General features: G+C 41.5%; 1 protein-coding gene across 1 annotated transcript in view; it reads left to right on the top strand.

The window, feature by feature from the left end:
- Positions 1 to 16,004, top strand: part of HKR1 (HKR1, GLI-Kruppel zinc finger family member) — a 410,249-nt gene that overhangs the window by 259,354 nt on the left and 134,891 nt on the right. The gene's annotated exons all lie outside the window — the stretch shown is intronic.

Below are 16,004 nucleotides of genomic sequence, written 5' to 3'. Positions count from 1 at the left end.
GGTATTGACTTAGGGCCATTGAGAATGAGGAACTGCCCAAATTAAGCTAGGAATTGGAAGATCCTTGTAATAGGACATTTTGTCACTGCCTCCCACTCTTACAAGCATGCTTTATATCAAGTCGATGCTGTAATGTTAGAAGAAATGCTAGAAGTGATTCAGAATATGTGTGTTACATGTTTCTTGCTGCTTTCAGTAATGTCTTGTGAACGAGATAAATTTAGAGTAGACCTAGGCAGCCCACTAGCAGCAATTGAAAGCAATATTGCTTTGGTAAGATGTTATCTATGATGGCAGGCCCTCAGTCCTCTACCCTTAATCCACTTACAATGATTTAATGTGACAATCTGAACAAGAAATTAGACCAGTGCCAATGCATACAAAGGCAGTCTTCTAGTAAGCATGGTTACGCTTTCTTCACAGGAGCCTATTGTTCTAAAGGTGGTCAGTTATTAGGTACTTAATATATTCCAGCCACTATCTTAGGTTTTTTGGATATTTGTCAGTGAACAATTCTAACAGGAGAAGATAATCATACATACAGAGTACATTAGAACATAAGTGTTATGGGGAAAAAGTCATTCAAAAGATGGAGGGATATGATCATTTAGGTTGCTTTGTGAAATACAGAGATGAAGGTAGACCATCAAGAAAGATAGACTTGAGCCAAGACTTGAAGGAGTGTGGTGACTCCAGGCAGAGGAGAGAGGTCCTACAATGGAACTATGCTGAAGTGTTTCAGGAAAATTGGGGAAGTTATTGAAGAACACTGTGCAAAGGGATGGTTGCTAGAGTAGAACAGAGAGCCATATCTTGCCAAGCATGCAAGCCATTGTAGATACTTTATTTTGAGGGAAACACGGCTGTTGAAAAAAAAAAATCGAGGAGGAAGTTGTAACTCAGATGAAAGAGGATGTCATGGCTTAGGAAGAAGAGGTAACAATGGGTATAGTGGTTATTGGTTGTATTCTAGGTATATAGTAAATGTGACAGCAAGCAAGATTTGTTTAAGGGCTAGAAGTAAAAGAGACAAGTCCAGGGTGACTTTAACTCAAAGGTTTTAGTCATGAGCATCTGGGAATACAAGGTTTTCAACCAAGATGGGGAAAACTTCAGTTCCAGCAGGGTTTTAGGGGAAGATTGAGAGTTCAACTGAATATGTTGAATCTTTAGATGTCTTTAAGACACAAAATGGCAGTAGTGAATAGGCACCTGATGTATGAGATACACCAAAATTGATATTATATTACTTTAGTAGGTATTGCCCATATTCATTTAAATGATTGAGGATTTTAGTATAGAAAAGGTAAAGAACAGCAAGGACTGAATCATGGAGCATTCAAACATTAAGAGTTCAACAATAAACAACACTAAAGAAACTAAGAGCCGGGTGTGGTGGCTCACCCCTGTAATCCCAGCACTTTGGGAGGCCAAGGTGGGTGGATCATGAGGTCAGGAGATCAAGACCATCTTGGCTAACACGGTGAAACCCCATCTCTACTAAAAAAAAAAAACTACAAAAAATTAGCCGGGCATGGTGGCGGGTGTCTGTAGTCCCAGCTACTTGGGAGGCTGAGGCAGGAGAATGGCGTGAACCCGGGAGGCAGAGCCTGCAGTGAGCCGAGATTGCGCCACTGCACTCCAGCCTGGGCTACAGAGTGAGACTCTGTCTCAAAAAAAAAAAAAAAAAAAAGAACCAATAATAGAGGAAAACCAAGAAACTGTGGAATCACCAAAGTCAAATAAAAGTGAATTGAAGGAGAATCAACAGGCATCAGATAGCTTTGGCAGACTGATTATACAACACGAGGTTTGAAATGGCTATTGAATTTATCATTTTCTGTATCAGTAACCTTGAGAAGAACACAGGTTTTTTTTCTTGATTTCTGGTGGATTGACTTTGGAGTGATAGAAGCAAAAGCTTGAAAAGATAGTTGAGGATGAGTATAGAGAACACTGCATGAGGGACACAGCAAGCCACAGGCACACATGTTAGCCCAGCCTCCAGGTAACAGTGGAAACACTGCAGGAGAGTCACATGCACGCCCTCAGATCAGTCTGAGGGAAGGATCCCATGGTGTATCCTTTGCTCCTAAAGTTTTGTCAGCCTGGTCAGCTTCCTCAACACCTAGAATCCCTGCAACTTCTGCTTGACCTCCTGAAGGAAATAGGCCAGAACCTAAACCCAATATACAGCTGCAGAGTTCCTGGATCCAATGCTGCAGGGACTCATCCAGGGCAACCACAGAGGTCACTGACATGCAAATTCACTGCTAGTGCCACGTACATATGCTGTTGGAGGATCAGTTTGAACTTCCAGACACCAGGCTCACACAGAAGCAAGGAGAAAGGTGGAGTTGGTGCCAGAAAAAGAGCTGGCTGCTATCTTCCCTTACTCAGGTCTGAATAATCACAACTGGGTTGCCTTGGACACTCCATTAAAGGTCAAAATTAGGGCTTAAGGTATGCCCTTTGGAGTCCCCTTTAAATCAGAGGCAAACAGCAAATAATGCAAGCTCTAAAATACCCAAACAGGAACCATAATGGAAAAAAAAAAAAAAATCACAAGCCGAGGGTCAAATGGAAATACAGGAATAGGTTAAATAGAAGAACTGCAGACCTGAAAAGGCTTGACCCCAGTGCAGTCACAAAGGGGAAAAAGTACGTATCACTCAAAAAGGAAAAGAAAAATGTCGATGAAATTGAACACAATGTTTATTAGAATGACAAGACTGACTATGGCTGGATAATCATCTTGTGACTAATGAAGCCATTTGAACAGGCACAGAGACAGAGTCAGCTTGTTGATAAAAGGAATGGAAATCCACAACTCCATAATAATCACACCTGCCCAATCATTAACAAATAAATGTGGAGAAAGAAGCACTATGGAAGTGGATCCCCAAGAATGTTGTCCCTGATGAACCCGAAAAATGATTTTTGTTGATAAGATTGCGCCTGACAAAAATCTAGACCCATCAGAAATAGGGAAGACTGGCCGGGCGCGGTGGCTCATGCCTGTAATCCCAGCACTTTGGGAGGCCGAGACGGGCGGATCACAAGGTCAGGAGATCGAGACCATCCTGGCTAACCCTGTGAAACCCCGTCTCTACTAAAAAATACAAAAACAAAAACTAGCCGGGCGAGGTGGCGGGCGCCTGTAGTCCCAGCTACTCAGGAGGCTGAGGCAGGAGAATGGCGTGAACCCGGGAGGCGGAGCTTGCAGTGAGCTGAGATCCGGCCACTGCACTCCAGCCTGGGTGACAGAGCGAGACTCCGTCTCAAAAAAAAAAAAAAAAAAAAAAAAAGAAATAGGGAAGACAAAAAAAGATGGAGGTCATGGAACAGGCTAGAGCTCACCCATGATAAATCACAGCCAACTGCCATATGGAACTGGGAACAAATGCAAAATGAAGACTATTTCACTAGACACCACACATAGACACACAAAAACACAAAATTACATTCATACACACAGACATACAACAGTGACACAGAAACACACACTCAGGCAGCTCCTGAGGCTGCAGGGTTCTGCTCTTTGTGAGGAGGAAGTCCCTCCAGGAAGAGAGCAGCCTTGAGACACAGGCCAGTCCTCAAGGTGACAGGAGGGACAACTTTTGGGGAGACTCACTCACACACTATCTAGGCGGGCCTGAGGCTGGGATCCCACAGTGCATTTCTGGGGCTCCCCTTGATGTTTCTTCAGCCTTTTCAGCCCTCCACGATGCCTAGAATCCCAAGAACATCCTGTTGAACCCCTGGAAAAGACAAGCCAGAGCCCAATGCCAATGAACTGCCACAGAGGGCTCCTGCTCCGCTGGTGGAGGAAGAGGTTGCACAGGACAGAAGACCTGTCCTAACCATCCTGTCCTCAATCCCCACTTCACTGGACTTCTTCCTGAGTTCCTGGTGGAGGAACAGCTTTAGGACAGGAGATGGGCGCTCCTTACTCCTCTTTGGATCTGATTCTGGATTGGATGGTGTGGGCAGAAATTGGGTCAGATGGGGCTGAGAATAAAATCTGGTGAGGTGTGGAGGGGGCTGTTGGGGCACATAGACACCTGAGTTCCCCAAGGAAGGTATCAGCAAAAAATTCACTGACCCATGAGCTCACTGCCTCCCTTCAACCTGGCCCTAGCAGGGCCCTGCCCTGGCCTCAAAGCCCAGGGGCTCCCGCTTCTCACTACTGTCCAGGAAATGTGGAAATGAGGACAAATGCAAGGTGGGGCAAAGGCAACCACACCTGGAACTATCATTCCATAGGGGAAGATGGGTTGGGAGTGTGTCTCTGAGGCAGCTGGGGTAATACCAGGACAGACAGTGGTGTTCAGGCATGCTATCAAGGGGCACTGAGGACCCCCAAGAAAGCAAAGAAGAGAGTGTAAGTGTCCAGGAAATTATCCATTCCTTCTAGGTTTTCTAGTTTATTTGCGTAGAGGTGTTTATAGTATTCTCCAATGGTAGTTTGTATTACACTCTCCCAAGACTAAACCAGGAAGAAGTTGAATCCCTGAATAGACCAATAGCAGGCTCAGAAATTGAGGCAATAATTAATAGCCTACCAACCAAAAAAAGTCCGGGACCAGACGGATTCACAGCTGAATTCTACCAGAGGTACAAGGAGGAGCTGGTACCATTCCTTCTGAAACTAGTCCAATCAAGCATTTCTTCTGAAACTATTCCAATCAATAGAAAAAGAGGGAATCCTCCCTAACTCATTTTATGAGACCAACATCATCCTAATACCAAAGCCTGGCAGAGACACAACAAAAAAAGAGAATTTTAGACCAATATCCCTGATGAACATCGATGCAGATATCCTCAATAAAATACTGGCAAACCGAATCTAGCAGCACATCAAAAAGCTTATCCACCATGATCAAGTGGGCTTCATCCCTGGGATGCAAGGATGGTTCAATATACACAAATCAATAAACATAATCCAGCATATAAACAGAACCAAAGACAAAAACCACATGATTATCTCAATAGATTCAGAAAAGGCCTTTGACAAAATTCAACAGCCCTTCATGCTAAAAACTCTTAATAAATTCTGTATTGATGGAATGTGTCTCAAAATAATAAGAGCTATTTATGACAAACCCACAGCCAATACCATACTGAATGGGCAAAAACTGGAAGCATTCCCTTTGAAAACTGGCACAAGACAGGGATGCCCTCTCTCACCACTCCTATTCAATATAGTGTTGGAAGTTCTGGCTAGGGCAATCAGGCAAAAGAAAGAAATAAAGGGTACTCAGTTAGGAAAAGAAGAAGTCAAATTGTCCCTGTTTGCAGATGACATGATTGTATATTTAGAAAACCCCATCGTCTCAGCCCAAAATCTCCTTAAGCTGATAAGCAACTTCAGCAAAGTCTCAGGATACAAAATCAATGTGCAAAAATCACAAGCAGTCTTTATTTATTTTATTTATTTATTTATTTTTTTTTGAGACGGAGTCTCGGTCTGTCGCCCAGGCTGGAGTGCAGTGGCCGGATCTCAGCTCACTCAAGCTCCGCCTCCCGGGTTTATGCCATTCTCCTGCCTCAGCCTCCCAAGTAGCTGGGACTACAGGCGTCCACCACCTCTCCCGGCTAGTTTTTTGTCTTTTTAGTAGAGACGGGGTTTCACCGTGTTAACCAGGATGGTCTCGATCTCCTGACCTCGTGATCCGCCCGTCTCAGCCTCCCAAAGTGCTGGGATTACAGGCTTGAGCCACCACGCCCGGCCACAAGCATTCTTATACACCAGTAACAGACAAACAGAGAGCCAAATCATGAATGAACTCCCATTCACAATAGCTTCAAAGAGAATAAAATACCTAGGAATTCAACTTACAAGGGATGTAAGGGACCTCTTCAAGGAGAACTACAAACCACTACTCAGTGAAATAAAAGAGGACACAAACAAATGAAGAACATACCATGCTCATGGATAGGAAGAATATTGTGAAAATGGCCATACTGCCCAAGGTAATTTATAGATTCAATGCCATCCCCATTAAGCTACCAATGACTTTCTTCACAGAATTGAAAAAAACTGCTTTAAAGTTCATATGGAACCAAAAAAGACCCCACATTGCCAAGACAATCCTAAGCAAAAGGAACAAAGCTGGAGGCATCACACTACCTGACTTCAAACTATACTACAAGGCTACAGTAACCAAAACAGCATGGTACTGGTACCAAAACAGAGATATAGACCAATGGAACAGAACAGAGAGAGCCCTCAGAAATAATACCACACATCTACAGCCATCTGATCTTTGACAAACCTGACAAGAACAAGAAATGGGGAAAGGATTCCCTATTTAATAAATGGTGCTGGGAAAATTGGCTAGCCATAAGTAGAAAGCTGAAACAGGATCCTTTCCTTACTCCTTACACAAAAATTAATTCAAGATGGATTAGAGACTTAAATGTTAGACCTAAAACCATAAAAACCCTAGAAGAAAACCTAGGTAATACCATTCAGGACATAGGCATGGGCAAGGACTTCATGTCTAAAACACCAAAAGCAATGGCAACAAAAGTGAAAATTGACAAATGGGATCTAATAAAACTAAAGAGCTTCTGCACAGCAAAAGGAACTCAAACAAATTTACAAGAAAAAAACAAACAGCCCCATCAAAAAGTGAGCAAAGGATATGAACAGACACTCCTCAAAAGAAGACATTCATAAAGCCCAACAGACACATGAAAAAATGCTCATCATCACTGGCCATCAGAGAAATGCAAATCAAAGCCACAATGAGATACCATCTCACACCAGTTAGAATGGCAATCATTAAAAAAATCAGGAAACAACAGGTGCTGGAGAGGATGTGGAGAAATAGGAACACTTTTACACTGTTGGTGGGACTGTAAACTAGTTCAACCATTGTGGAAAACAGTATGGCGATTCCTCAAGGATCTAGAACTAGAAATACCATTTGATCCAGCCATGCCATTACTGGGTATATACCCAAAGGATTATAAGTCATGCTGCTATAAAGACACATGCACAAGTATGTTTATTGCAACACTATTCACAATAGCAAAGACTTGGAATCAACCCAAATGTCCACCAGTGACAGACTGGATTAAGAAAATGTGGCACATATACACCATGGAATACTATGCAGCCATAAAAAAAGGATGAGTTTGTGTCCTTTGTAGGGACATGGATGCAGCTGGAAACCGTCATTCTCAGCAAACTATTGCAAGAACAGAAAACCAAACACTGCATGTTCTCACTCATAGGTGGGAATTGAACAATGAGATCACTTGGACACAGGAAGGGGAACATCACACACTGGGGCCTATTGTGGGGAGGGGAGAGGGGGGCGGGGGGAGGGATAGCATTAGGAGATATACCTGATGTAAATGACGAGTTAATGGGTGCAGCACACCAACATGGCACATGTATACATATGTAACAAACCTGCACATTGTGCAGATGTACCCTAGAACTTAAAGTATAATAATAATAAAAAAAATTTTGTTTGAAAAATAAACATTTGAGAAAATAAAAAAAAATTAAAAAAGAAAACAAAGAAGAAACAAAGGACTCCTGAGACTGAAAAAGGGCCTGTGCTGGAGTCCAAACCACCTTTGGGGATTCCTGCCAGAAGACCCATGAGGTTTCTGTAAAGTGTACCCATGCCCAACTCCAACACGGGGGACCCCTAACACAGCCTCACCTGCATCCAGCCAATCCCCAGTCCCTTTTATTCAATAAAAAAAAAAAATAAGTGGCAGCCAAAGGATTCAGTGCTGGAAAGCAGTCACATCCAGGAACAGGGGAGTTAGATATCCCTCAAGAGTGAAAAAAATGAAAGACAACCTTAATTAGAAGGCAAAGGCCAGCCATGGGTGTTACCTCTCATCCTATGTGAATCATGCAGTCATCTGATTGGATATTGCAAGAAAGTGTCTTTTTTGTTTGTTTGTTTGTTTTGGTGAAAGCTGTGAAAACCTAGAGCTCCATGATCACCACACCTGCCCAATAATTAAAGATGTGCAGAGAAGGAAACACTCATTAAAGGATCCCCTAGAATATTGTCCTTGGTGAACTGAGAAATATTGTTTGTTGATAAGATTGAGCCAGACCAAAAAAATCTAGACCCATCAGAAATATGGAAGATAATAAAAGATAGAGGGCATAGTAAGAGAACAGAGGCGATGTAGGGGAAATTACTGCCACTGCTATGTGGATGCAGGAATGAGTGCAAAACTTGTGACCTAGCCAGAAAGGCTGCAGTTTGATTTAAAGAGATTGTTCACACGTTATTGTGTTCTTCTCAGTATTCAATCATGGTGACTTTTGATGTGACTATTAAGGGAAAGGAAGAATGGAGTTAGAAGCATCTTCTTTGACATCTGACTACACCACTTCTGCTCATGGAAAACGTGTTCCCGTGAGGTTTCTGTTGTTGGATGTGGTATTGTCACCTTATTTTAGAAAAGTTGGCCTCTCCAGAGACAAGGTTATTTTTATTCCTCCTGGTGCCAGGCAGGCCCCCTCCTACCCCAGGCCTTAACAAAACACAAGGCCGGGCGCGGTGGCTCAAGCCTGTAATCCCAGCACTTTGGGAGGCCGAGGCGGGTGGATCACAAGGTCAGGAGATCGAGACTATCCTGGCTAACATGGTGAAACCCCGTCTCTACTAAAAATACAAAAACCTAGCTGGGCGCGGTAGCGGGCGCCTGTAGTCCCAGCTACTCGGGAGGCTGAGGCGGGAGAATGGCGTGAACCCGGGGGGCGGAGCTTGCAGTGAGCCGAGATCGCGCCACTGCACTCCAGCCTGGGAGACACAGTGAGACTCCGTCTCAAAAAAAAAAAAAAAAAAAAAAAACAAAAAAAAAAACAAAACAAAACACAAGCTGGAACTACACAGAAAACAGATTACACACAGCCCAAGCAGAAACACAAGGAGAGGTACACCAGAAGGAATCCAGACTTGAAAGAAACCTCCTCCAGTGCACAAGGAACATTTGGCCCACCAGATACCGCAAAGAGAAGACACACACACAAACACATCCCACACAAATACACACACACACACACAGATACACAACGCTTACAAAGTGCTGACCAGCTACAGCCAGTTTGGACCAATAAGTGTTGGTTTATGCCAGTTCTAGTTTTTCATGGCTGGTTCTGACTGGTTTAGAATGGCTTCAACTGACCAGAACCTGTTTAGTGTGACTATAGTGAATTTGACCAGCTTGGGCCTGTTTTGACTGACCAAAACCAGTTTATGCCAGTTCTGGTCTTTGTTGGTTTTGATCACATTAGACTCATTTCAACTGGCCACAACTGTTTAATGCCCAGTAAAAATGGCCTCAACAGGTTTTGACCACTTTCTTATATCATCTATATCCTCATGTAACCCTTGTCATTTTTTATGAGAGACTTCTTACCAAATGAGGGACATGAGAAATATTAGAACTTGAGCACACAAACAAGAACCACTGACAACCTACAGGGGAATTACCATTATTGTAGATGAAAGAGGACCTTCTATATTTTCCCTTAGACCTTAGAATCTTTTTCACTCTTTCATTGTACAATTTTGAGCACTGTTTTTACTGGTTTTCACAAGTTAGAATTGTTTTATGCCAATTGTGATCATTCTAAGCTGATTCTGACCAACTTAGACCAGTTCCAACTGGTCAAAACTGGTTGGTACTGGGTATTACTGGCCTTGAGCAGCCTGAAGCAGTTTTGATTGGGCAAAATCAGTTCATGCCTATTCTGAATGGTTTTGCCAGTCTGACCAGTTTAGATCAGTTCCTCTGGCCAAAAATGACTGATATTGGCTCTGACTGGCTACAACTGGCTTGAAAAAATAAGCACCAATTTATGCCACTTCCAATTTGTCATAGCTGGTTCCAACCAACTTAGAATGGTTTCAGCTGGCTACAACCACTTTAGAGGGGCTATAATTAACCTTGACCAGCTTGCACCTGTTTTGACCAGCCAAAATCTGCATATGCCAGCTCTGACTACTCTTGGCCAGTTCCGAAAGGTTTACACTGATTTCAACCAGCCACATCGGTATAGATGGAGTATAACAAGCCTCAACAGGTTTTGATCACTTCAGTGTAGAAGCTATAGCATCATGCAGGCCTTGTCAGTTTCTTTTTGACATATTTCTTACAAAATCAGAGACATCTAGACACACAAGCAAGAAACACTCAAAACCCTTTGAAGAAAGTTTCACTATTATAGATTAAAGGAGACCTTCTACATTCCCTTAGACTTGGAATACTTTTCACTCTTTCAGTTTGAAACCAGCCCAATTTTCCAACAAGCTGGATGTCCATAAAACTGAAGCTTGAGAAACTTGTATTTGTACAGTGAAATACATTTTCTGCTTGTTGACCAACTCATCTTCTTTCCCCTCCTGTTTTTATTCTGGGCTATTTAAACCCTTAACTTTAATCAAGGAGGAGGGACGAATTTGAGATTTGACTCCCATCTCACAGGCTGATGTCACCTGGGAAATAATAAGCCTGCTTCCCTGGGATTACTCATCTCACTGATTGACTTTTTTGCATTAACTATTGGGACCCAAATATAACTCCTGGTGTTTGCTAATAATTGTACAATTTTGAGCACTGGTTTTGACTAGTTTTTATAAGCCAGAAACATATTTTCTTTGAGATGGAGTCTCATACTGTTGCCCAGGCTGGAGTGCAGTGGCACAATCTCGGCTCACTGCAACCTCTGCCTCCCAGGTTCAAGCAATTCTCCTTGCCTCAGCCTCCCTAGTAGCTGGGATTACAGGTGCCCACCACCATGCCCAGCTAATTTTTTTGTATTTTTAGTAGAGAAGGGGTTCCACTATGTTAGCCAGGCTGGACTTGAACTCCTGACCTCGTGATTCACCTGCCTCGGCCTCCCAAAGTGCTGAGATTACAGGCGTGAGCCACCGCACCTGGCCAAGTCAGAAACATTTTAAGCCAATTATGACTGGTCTTGGCTGGTTCCAATCGGTTTGGATCAATTTCAACTGACTGCAAATGGTTAAGACTGGCTCTGACTGGCGGCAGCCAGTTTGGAATGACCATAATTGGTTAATGCTGGTTCTGACTGGTCATGGCTGGTTCCAAATAGTGTAGATTGGTTTCAACTGCCCAAAATCTGTGTAGCTAGTGTAAAAGGAAAATAAATATCGGGACCCCAAAATCACTAAACCAAAGGAAAAAGTCAAGCTGAGAACTGCATCGGGCAAACCCTGTCTCCCATTTTATTTCTAAATATGATAGCTACAAAGATAAAAAGCTATTATACATACCTCCCTCACAATTTGTCCACAAGGAAATTTCTTACGGGCCTCAAAAGCTTTACCCTAAAACCGTTCTGTTGAATGTAACCCTGGTGAGGTAACTTGATAGCTTATCTTCACAGGTGTGAGACAAAGAACAGAACGCAGCATCCCTCTGCTCACCTGAGGCAAATGCATATCTGATTGCTTTCTCTGCCCTATTGTTTACGTAAAAATTCAAATTCACTAAGCCAGACTGATTCAGTAAAAGGCTAATCAGAGACTCAAAAGAATACAATTTGCCTCTTAGCTACCTATGACCTGGAAGCCCACCACTTCAAGTTGTCCTGTATTTCCAGACTGAACCAATGTATACCTTACACATATTGATTGATGTCTCATGTCTTCCTAAAATGTATAAAACCAAGCTATGCCCCAAAAACCTTGGGCACCTGTCATCAGGACCACCTGAGGCTGTGTCACGGGGTGTCCTTAACCTTGACAAAATCAACTTTCTAAATTGATTGAGACCTGTCTCAGATACTTTGGGTTCACAACAGGCTGTATCTGGCCTTGACTGGCTTGGACTGGTTTTGACTGGCCACAATTGGTTTGTCAATTTTGACTGGTCTTGGCCATTTCCAACAAGTTTACACCAGTTTCACCTGACCACAAACGGTTCAGACTGGCTCTGTCTGGCTACCATCAGTTTTGACAGACTGAAATTACTTTATTCTCTTTCTGACTTGTTATGGCTAGTATTGACCAGCTTTTACCAGTTTCAACTGGCCATGACTGGTTTAGATGAGCTATCACTGGCATTAAACACTTTTGACTATTTCTTCGTAGAAAGGGTATTCTCATGTAATCCTTCTCAGTCTCTTTTTGAGGGACTTTTTACCAAATAGGAGACATTAGTAAAACTAGAACTTGAATGCACAAAGAACTGTACAAGAACCCATATTGTGGTTTCCTTGGAAAGGAACTAGAGAGGCAGGATATGCAGGTTTAGGATTCATTAGTTTTAATACTTTCAATGGGCTCTGAGGTATAAGGGCTGGCCCTAGTGGTTTCATATGTGGCCCTGGGGTGGCTAGAGCAAGTGTTTAGTGGCCCAGATTGTGAGAGCTTAATAAGGCAAGTGGTTGGGGCTGTGGATTCTGGGTTGGTTGATTTGTATTTTAAAGGCACATTCCTGGGAGGAGGACTCCGAAGCAGGGTGGGATGAAGGAGGCAGGAGACCAAGACAAGGTAATACAGACATATTGTTGGATTGCACAGAACAACATGTGTCCAGCACATACATCTAGGGCAGATGTGAAAGCGTCAAGTTTACAGAAGCTTATGCTTAACACTGGTTTGAGTTGGCCTTTCCCCAATGATTGGTGATGTTAAGCATCTTTTCATGTGCTTATTAATGTATTACAATATACAGACTATTCCTTTGGGAAAATGTCTGTTGTAGTCCTTTGTCATTTTTAACTGACTTGTTTACTTTTGGTTATTGTTGAATTTTAGACGTTCTTTGTATGTTCTGGGTACTAGTCCTTTATCAGATAAATGATTTGCCAATAGTGTTTTCTCCCATTTTGTGGGTTGCCATATTACTCTAATGATAGTATCCTCTGATGCACAAAAGTTTTAAATTTTAATGAAGGCCAATTTTTCTATTTTTTTCTTTTGTTGCTTGTGCTTTTTGTGTCATATCCAAGAACCAAATCTAATGTCATGAAGCTGTTGCCCTATGTTTTATTCTAAGGGTTATATAGTTTAAGCTGTTACATTTAGGTATTTGTTCTACTTTGAGTTATTTTTTGTATATGGTATTAGGTAAGGATCTAAATTCATGCTTCTGCATGTTGGTATCTAGTTTTTCCAAACACTTTTGTTCAGAAGGCTGTTTTTTCCCCCAGTGAGGGAAATGAATGGTCTTGACACCCTTGCCAAAAAATCATTTGACCGTATATGTGAGGGTTTATTTCTGAGATCTCTATTATTCCATTGGTTTATATGTCTTTTTGTTTGCTAGTACCACTATTTTGGTTACTGTAGCATTGCAGTAAGTTTTTAATCCGGAAATGTGAGCCTTCCAACCTTATTCTTTCTCAAGGTTGTTTTAGCTATTTGGGGTCCTTTCAGATTCCATATGAATTTTATGATAAATTTTTATATTTCTCCATAAAATATATGTAGATTGCCTTAGATAGTACTGACTCCCAAAATGCAAATATTGGTCTATATGATGGTGTCCCAAAGGTCTCTTAAGGTCTATTCACTTTTTTCACTCTTTTTTTTTCTGTTCCTCAGACTTTATTATTTTAATTTCCATATCTTCAAACTTGCTCATTCATTCTTCTGCCTGCTCAAATCTGCCTTTGAACCCCTTAGGACTTTTTCATTTCAGCTATTGTACTCCAGAATTTCTCTTTTTTCAATGTTTTCTATTTCTTTACTGATATATCTATTTTGTTCATAAAATGTGTTCTAGCCAGTTAACTGGCCAAAGAAGTCTACAGTCAATGCTATTCCTATCAAAATACTGTCATTTTTCACAGAAATAGAAAAACTACTCTAAAATTTATACAGAACCAAAAAGAGGCCAAATAACCAAAGCAATTCTAAACAGAAAGAACAAATCTGGAGGCATAACATTACCCAACTTCAAACTACTATAAAGCTACAGTAACCAAAACAGCATGATACTGGTAATTAATAAATAAAACCCACAAACCCACAAACCCACATACACCAATGGAACAGAATAGAGAACCAAGATATAAAGCCACACACCTACAGCCATCTGATCTTTGACAAAGTTGACAAAAATAAGCAAAGCAGAAGAATTCCCTATTCAATAAACAATGCTGGGATAACTGGCTAGACATATGCAAAAGAATGAAACTGGACTCTTATCTTTCAAAATGTACAAAAATTAATTTGAGGTGGACTAAAGATTAAACGTAAGACCTCAGGCCACGCGCGGTGGCTCACAGCTGTAATCCCAGCACTTTAGGAGGCCAAGGCGGGCCGATCACCTGAGGTCAGGTGTTTGAGACCAGCCTGGCCAACATGGTGAAACCCCGTCTCTACTAAAAACACAAAAATTAGCCGGGCGTGATGGCAGGTGCATATAATCCCCACTACTCAGGAGACTGAGGCAGGAGAACGGTTTGAATCTAGGAGGCAAAGGTTGCAGTGAGCCAAGATCATGCCACTGCACTCCAGCCTGGGTGACAGGGTGAGAAAAAGAAAAAAGAAAATAAAAAAGACCTCAGACTATAAAAATCCTAGAAGAAAACATAGGAAATATCCTCCTCAGCACTGGCTTTGGCAAAGAACTTATGGCTAAGTCTTCAAAAGCAATTGCAGCAAAAACAAAAATTGACAAATGGGACTTAATAAAACTAAAGATCTTCTACATAGCAAAAGAAACTATTAACAAAGTAAAGAGACAACCTACAGAATGAGAGAAAATATTAACAAACTATGCATGTAACAAAGGTCTAACATTCAGAATCTATAAGGAACCTAAACAAATCAAACAAAAAACAAATAAATCAATTTTAAAATGGGCAAAGGACATGAACAAACACTTCTCAAAGGAAGACATACACATGTCCAACAAACATGAAAAAATGTTCATCATCACTAATCATTAGAGAAACGCAAATCAAAACCACAATGAGATACCATCTCACACCAGTCAGAATGGCGATTGTAAAAAAGGTAACAGGTGATGACAAGGCTGTGCAGAAGAGGGAATGCGTATACACTGTTAGTGGGAATGTAAATTTAGTTCAGCCACTGTGGAAAGCAGTTTGGAGATTTCTCAAAGAACCTAGAACTACTATTTGACCTGACAACCCCATTCCTGGGTATATACACAAAGGAAAAATAAATTGCTCTTCCAAAAGACACATGCACTCATATGTTCATCTTCATTGCAGTGCTATTCACAATAGCAAAGACAAGGAATTAACCGAGGTGCCCAGCAATAGTGAACTGGATACAGAAAATGTATTACATACATACCATGGAACACTACACAGCCACAACAATGGAACACTACACAGCCACAGCAAAGAGTGAAATCATGTCCTTTGCAGCAACATTGATCCAGTTGGAGGCCATTATCCTAAGCTAATTAACGTGGCAACCGAAAACCAAACACCACATGTTTTCACTTATAAGTGGGAGCTAAGCATTGAGTGCACCTGCACATAAAGATGGGAACAATAGTCCCTGGGGATGACTAGAGGCGGAAGAGAGAAAGGAGGATATGGACTGAAAAACTACCTATTAGGTAGTAAACTTACCACCTGAGTGACAAGATCATGTGTGCCCCAAACCTCAGCATCACACAATATACTCATCTAGCAAACTTGCACATGTACCCGCTCAATCCAAAATAAAACTTGGGGGAAAAAAAGAGACAAGCAATTAAATGAGTTTTTTTATAGACAACAAATAATTGGGTCTTATTTTTATATGCACGTTGATAGTCTCTGTCTTTTAATGATTGTTGCATGTTTCTTATGTACAATTTGCATGCAACAAAATGCATAAATCTTAAGTGCACCATTTGCTGAGTTTTGACAAATGCATAATATGTTGAATATGTATGTTTAGTCAACCTGTTCAGCATCAGGCTCCTGCCCCAACACTTCCTCCTTCGGAATGCCTATTTCTTTTTTTTTTTTTTTTTTTTTTTTTTTTTTTTTTTTTTTTTTTGGGGTTTTTTTCTTT

Source organism: Theropithecus gelada, chromosome 19 (genome assembly GCF_003255815.1).
Source record: "Theropithecus gelada isolate Dixy chromosome 19, Tgel_1.0, whole genome shotgun sequence".
In the NCBI taxonomy this organism is placed as follows: Eukaryota; Metazoa; Chordata; class Mammalia; order Primates; family Cercopithecidae; genus Theropithecus; species Theropithecus gelada.
The sequence above is the reverse complement of the archived record's forward strand: the minus strand, read 5'-3'. Positions and strand labels throughout refer to the sequence as shown.